Source organism: Hordeum vulgare, chromosome 6H (assembly GCF_904849725.1).
Source record: "Hordeum vulgare subsp. vulgare chromosome 6H, MorexV3_pseudomolecules_assembly, whole genome shotgun sequence".
NCBI lineage: Eukaryota > Viridiplantae > Streptophyta > Magnoliopsida > Poales > Poaceae > Hordeum > Hordeum vulgare.
Window position 1 is genome coordinate 356,450,282 of NC_058523.1, and position 7,192 is coordinate 356,457,473.

Consider the following 7,192-nt stretch of genomic DNA (forward strand, 5'->3'; position numbering starts at 1 on the left):
ATAAGGTGCATAAAAGGATTAACATCACATGCAATTCATAAGTGACATGATATGGCCATGATCACGTGCTTCTTGATCTCCATCACCAAAGCACCGGCACGATCTTCTTGTCACCGGCGCCACACCATGATCTCCATCAACGTGTTGCCATCGGGGTTGTCGTGCTACTCATGCTATTACTACTAAAGCTACATCCTAGCAAAATAGTAAACAAATCTGCAAGCACAAACGTTAGTATAAAGACAACCCTATGGCTCCTGCCGGTTGCCGTACCATCGACGTGCAAGTCGATATTTTCTATTACAACATGATCATCTCATACATCCAATATATCACATCACATCGTTGGCCATATCACATCACAAGCATACCCTGCAAAATCAAGTTAGACGTCCTCTAATTTTGTTGTTGCATGTTTTACGTGGTGACCATGGGTATCTAGTAGGATCGTATCTTACTTACGCAAACACCACAACAGAGATATATGAGTTGCTATTTAACCTGATCCAAGGACCTCCTCAGTCAAATCCGATTCAACTAAAGTTGGAGAAACCGACACTTGCCAGTCATCTTTGAGCAACGGGGTTACTCGTAGCGATGAAACTAGTCTCTCGTAAGCGAACGAGTAATGTCGGTCCAAGCCGCTTCAATCCAACAATACCGCGGAATCAAGAAAAGACTAAGGAGGGCAGCAAAACGCACATCACCGCCCACAAAAACTTTTGTGTTCTACTCAAGAAGACATCTACGCATGAACCTAGCTCATGATGCCACTGTTGGGGAACGTCGCATGGGAAACAAAAATTTTCCTACGCGCACGAAGACCTATCATGGTAATGTCCATCTACGAGAGGGGATGAGTGATCTACGTACCCTTGTAGACCGTACAGCAGAAGCGTTAGTGAACGCGGTTGATGTAGTGGAACGTCCTCACGTCCCTCGATCCGCCCCACGAACAATCCCGCGATCAGTCCCACGATCTAGTACCGAACGGACGGCACCTCCGCGTTCAGCACACGTACAGCTCGACGATGATCTCGGCCTTCTTGATCCAGCAAGAGAGATGGAGAGGTAGAAGAGTTCTCCGGCAGCGTGACGGTGCTCCGGAGGTTGGTGATGACCTTGTCTCAGCAGGTCTCCGCCCGAGCTCCGCAGAAACGCGATCTAGAGGAAAAACCGTGGAGGTATGTGGTCGGGCTGCCGTGGAAAAGTCGTCTCAAATCAGCCCTAAAACCTCCGTATATATAGGTGGGAGGGAGGGGACCTTGCCTTGGGGCTCAAGGAGCCCCAAGGGGGTCGGCCGAGTCCAAGGGGAAGGCTCCCCCCCCAAACCGAGTTGGACTTGGTTTGGTGGGTGGGAGTCCTTCCTTCCCTTCCCACCTCCTTCTTTTTTTTATCTTTGATTTTCTTTCCTAGGCGCATAGGGCCCTTTTGAGCTGCCCCACCATCCCACTAAGGGCTGGTGCGCCACCCTCAAGGCCTATGGGCTTCCCCGGGGTGGGTTGCCCCCCCCCCCCCCCCCCGGTGAACTCCCGGAACCCATTCGTCATTCCCGGTACATTCCCGGTAACTCCGAAAACCTTCCAGTAATCAAATGAGGTCATCCTATATATCAATCTTCATTTCCGGACCATTTCGGAAACCCTCGTGACGTCTGTGATCTCATCCGGGACTCCGAACAACATTCGGTAACCAACCATATAACTCAAATACGCATAAAACAACGTCGAACCTTAAGTGTGCAGACCCTGCGGGTTCGAGAACTATGTAGACATGACCCGAGAGACTCCTCGGTCAATATCCAGTAGCGGGACCTGGATGCCCATATTGGATCCTACATATTCTACGAAGATCTTATCGTTTGAACCTCAGTGCCAAGGATTCATATAATCCCGTATGTCATTCCCTTTGTCCTTCGGTATGTTACTTGCCCGAGATTCGATCGTCAGTATCCGCATACCTATTTCAATCTCGTTTACCGGCAAGTCTCTTTACTCATTCCGTAATACAAGATCCCGCAACTTACACTAAGTCACATTGCTTGCAAGGCTTGTGTGTGATATTGTATTACCGAGTGGGCCCCGAGATACCTCTCCGTCACACGGAGTGACAAATCCCAGTCTTGATCCATACTAACTCAACTAACACCTTCGGAGATACCTGTAGAGCATCTTTATAGTCACCCAGTTACGTTGCGACGTTTGATACACACAAAGCATTCCTCCGGTGTCAGTGAGTTATATGATCTCATGGTCATAGGAATAAATACTTGACACGCAGAAAACAGTAGCAACAAAATGACACGATCAACATGCTACGTCTATTAGTTTGGGTCTAGTCCATCACGTGATTCTCCTAATGACGTGATCCAGTTATCAAGCAACAACACCTTGTTCATAATCAGAAGACACTGACTATCTTTGATCAACTGGCTAGCCAACTAGAGGCTTGCTAGGGACAGTGTTTTGTCTATGTATCCACACATGTAAATGAGTCTTCATTCAATACAATTATAGCATGGATAATAAACGATTATCTTGATACAGGAATTATAATAATAACTATATTTATTATTGCCTCTAGGGCATAATTCCAACAGTGCATATAGAGATCACCAATACCTTCACACATGCTGAAGCCCACGTGTCAAAGTGTTTTTTCTATAAATATGTTTTTGTTTTGGTAAATGAAGTTTTCATTCTTTGGTCAATATGGTACAAACAATTAATACAATTATGTGATAAATACTCCCACTAAACTATTTTGGCATGGTTCCGCGGAATATCATATTAACCATACTTTGTGAATTTTAGGATGAATCGATGACCATAAATGCCAAATGCACACTTCAAAATGATCATATAAACTTAAGTATTTGACGTTAGTACTCACGAAGGAGTGGAAGATCAACAACAAACGAGATCTTAACTTGTGAACATAATTTTAGAAACTGGTCTTTTAGTACAAAAATATCGTATGTAACTAGGAATTGAACCGTTGACTTTGAGCCACTACACACCCAACGACCCAATACCAACTACGCTAGCTGCAATTTGTGATCTCATAATGTATTACAATCAACAATAAGTGATTCATTTGGCTAGAGGTCAATTTTCAAGAAAAATAATTGGACGGCCCCCCCCTATTGAACGAGTTGAACCGTTCCAAGCGGAAAAAACTTAAACCGGTAGCCTAACTTAAATATTCTGGATCCCCCCCCCCCCTAGCCTAAACGATTCAATTGTCAGTCCAATTTTTTAAACTATGTTTTTGAATTGTACGGTCGTACAACCATAGCATCAATCAAGCACTAAACGACAATCTAGTAGACAAGTGTTGTACTAGCATGAAACCTAAAAAAGAAAGTTCATATTCTAATAATATTTTCTCCAGAAGAACACCCACACACCCCAGCTCTTTTTTCAGAAGAACACCCACATACTCCAGCCAATATAACACAAGAATCGTCCGTAGCGATAAGAAAACAAGCAGTAGTTAGGCAGCGTACATCGCCTAGGTAACTCGGTGGCAAGATGACTAGCGACCAGCTGCAAGTGCAAGCAACAAAAGTCACACACGCAAGTGCAATCCACAGAAGTCACACACGCAAAGGCTGGTTCATAACAACAAAGGATTGAATCACACGTCCAGTATTTGACACCAAAAAAATCCCACATTAGTCAAAACGTCAATTTGAAACAGACATAAGCTTAGTTTACAAGACAGTAACTCTAGCATAATACTTCCTTGAGAATAGCGTATCTATTTCCAATGACAATCTTTCATACATGAAGCTTAAGTTTGAAGAGCAAAAACTATGCAAACATATAAAAGCCCACTAATTTCAATCGTGTGTTGTAAGGTTTTTCGGCCTAGTTTTCCTTATAAACAGGGCCACTTTGTTTTCTTTTTCCTCTCTTAATGAAAATCGGCAGTGCTCCTGTCTTGCACTTCAAAAAATAAAAGCCCACTAAAAGAAGGCATAGCTTCATCCGTCAATTTAGAACAATCCTTCATCTCCACTTGCAAAATTTCCTGCAAAATAAGATTCACTAGCGCGTGAGCATAAGTTCATTAGAAATTAGAAGATTCAAATTCAATTCAACACATATATATACTGTAATTATAATATACTGTTAAATAGTGCTTTAGAGTAGAACATGAGATGTCTTAGTTGGCGCTAAGTTCATACTCCCTCCATTCCTTTATGCAAGGTGTATAATTTTCGGCACGGTGATCAAGGCACATAATAAGAGAGGTGTTAGGACAAATTTACCCTTGAAAAATTTATTGGTTAGTGGCAAGGAAATCAATGAGTCTAGGAAAGTAAGAGATATACGCAATCGAGAAAGAGAGATAGTTTCCTTTTTCTGATACAATTAAAGATACACGCAATCGTGATAGAGATACTCTCCTTTTTCTGGAGGGCTAATAAGTGAATTACAAGGATCTACAAGAAATGAACCTTACATTGTGGAATTTTATCAAAAAACAAATACACCTTAAATAAAGGAATGGAGGGAGTATTTGTCAAGTATAGATAACATGTATGATCCTGCATAGATACGCTTAATTGTATAAACTAGAAACACAAGAGGGCCAGCAAAAATATTATCATGCATTAAATATATCAGGAAACAGCATGTATCTCTAGGAAAAGGAAGCTCCAGAAAAACATCATTAAACATTATAGTATAATAATGCAAAGAAAGAATGAACTGAGACTCAGAGAGTGACATATATCGACCAACCAAACATCCAATAATCTAGTAGGTTCCCCTATAAACTGAAAATCAGATCATGTTGACATTGATAAATCATCGATCACTGTGAGCTGAGTTGACTGAACACCGTGAGCCAGGTAATGCATGGAACATGAATTTGCAAAAAGGAACATACCATTTGGGGTGCAATAATCCTTATGTGGCCTCTTCCTCTCCTTCAGCTTCGCTTCTCGTACTTGATGAAGGAAAGTACATGACCATTGTCCATGCCTAGGCAAGAGAGGCAGACTTGGCTCGGTTTGGTCAATTGATCGAACACCTCGTGGGGGAGCTGGGCACCGGCATCGGAGGAGGCAACAGGCGAGGTGGTGAGGTCGCTAAAGGAGCCCGGAGTAGGAGCAGGGTGAAGAGAGGCAGCTCGAGGAGGCCAGCGTTGTCAACGCTGCCCCTGTTCACGTACCTGCAGCAGAACAGCCCTCTCCGGTGTCGACGACATCCACCAGCAGTAGCCAGAAGCACCTCGGGTGCAGCCGTGTAAGAATGTGCAGAACGCGTAATAACCAGTAAAAAAACCACATACAAGAATAACCCAGCACACGTCCAGGTAAGTTTCAGGACAGTAAGGATGAAGTACCAAAAGTTATCATAATCCACAATGGCAGCATCAATAGATAATATAGAACGAGAAACTGAAAAGCAATAAATACAAAGATAAGTTGGGTTTATATGTTGAATGGCAGACCTCATTCCTTTGAATAGATAAACAAACTGTAATAAAATGACAGAGTAGCCAGCAACTACAAATATACTAGCAATTAGCAGGCGGAAGATCAACCTGCGCTGCAGTTACCAACTTGCGCCCCTGTTTACCTGCACGCATGGAGGAGACGCCTTGACGGGCGGCGGCTCCACGGCTGACAGGCGGCACCTCCTCGTCGTCTTGCTCGTGTCCCCAACACCGCCGCCCACTTGCGCTTTACACCTGCTGCTGGCGGCTCACACAAACTCGCCCGCCTCTTGCCGACCTCCTCTACCCTGCCACTCCTGCTGGTGATCGTACTGTGTCCCGCCTCTGGCCGGCCTCCTCTGCCCCTATCCTGTAGTTATGGAAACATCGAGTGAAAAAATAGAATTATGTTAATTGATAATGGTTTTTGGAAACATTCAATCAGAAAATTATTGATGATCTGCTAGTTTTTGGAAATAAACAATCAAAATTACAATGCAGATCTTCTTGGACTGAATATTTAGGAAACAAAAATCTTACTGTTAACAATCATCCACTCATTTGATCAACTTAACCCCAAGTGTTGTGTTCTAAAAAAATTACACAGGTTACGTTAAAATTGATAATTATTAATATACATATGGTTTTATGTTTGTTTGAAGTAATAATGGCTTTTAGGTTTTTGTATGATTGATCAGAACATGGAGCAGCAAAAGGGAGGAGAGAGAGGAGCTACCACGGTTGGCAGGTAAGTCGGTGGTGTAAAATGAGGTAAAATAAGCATGCACTCTACAAGCTTATCACGCCATGCTATTAGTCACATAGCATAATTAGGAAACAAGATAAAATAAAATATTTAAGGGATTGCAAGGTGTTTTAGGACTCAAACGTCAATTACGCTGATTATTCAAAAGTTAGACTTTATGATCAAATGTAAAAATACTAATTACATACGTATTATTATTTGCAGGCTTAGAAGCATTAATGTGTCAATTTGACTTTGATTGTGATTGTTCTGAATGGATAATGCCCTTCTTGTAGTTTCCATTAGGCATTAAGAACCCATGTTGTCAAGAGAAACAACCTACAAATATTTACAGTCTGTAAATTATAGAAAAGGAAACGAAATGCACCTGCTGACACAAAATTTATTTATAGCAGCTTGCAAGTGACTACAGACTTGGCATATGACATAATTCATCAATCATCATATACACTAATAATATCTAGTTCCTTTCCCTAAGCTCTCTATAATTCTAGTAGTTAACAAACTTCACAAGTTGACATATGACATAAAGATGCTTCTATAGAAAAGTAGAATTGATAAACAGAGTGGAGAAGAGAGAGTTCATATACCAATGTCCTGTTCAGGAGTGGAGTGAGGTTGGAGATGAGGGAGGCAACCGGAGGGATGGATGGAGTGTTGCTCCTGATCTCCTGGTGGCGCGGGGCGGCGTCGCAGCACAGGGCTACGGCGGGCAGAGGGGCAGCGTTGCAGCACCGGCCTAGGGCGTGCGGAAGGGGCGGCGGCGCAGCATCGGACTAGGGCGTGCGGAACGGGGGGCGACGCAGCACCGGGCTAGGGCGGGCAGAAGGGGCGGTGGCGCAGCACCAGGCTAGGGCGTGCGGAAGGGGTGGCGGCGCAGCACCGGGTTAGGGCGGGCGGAAGGGACGGCGGCGCAGCACCGGGTTAGGGCGGCGGCGGAAGGGGATAGTGGATGGATTTTCTGGAGACACCGGT

At 43.6% G+C, this 7,192-nt stretch overlaps 1 long non-coding RNA gene across 1 annotated transcript; it reads right to left on the reverse strand.

Moving 5' to 3' along the window:
- Positions 1–3,653: 3,653 nt before the first annotated feature.
- LOC123404322 lies at positions 3,654–5,598 on the reverse strand. Its single transcript, XR_006611745.1, has 3 exons — positions 5,185–5,598; positions 4,900–5,055; positions 3,654–4,035 (listed from the first exon to the last, which is right to left on the reverse strand). It is a non-coding gene; the product is annotated as an uncharacterized LOC123404322 (long non-coding RNA).
- Between the last annotated feature and the right edge of the window lie 1,594 nt (positions 5,599–7,192).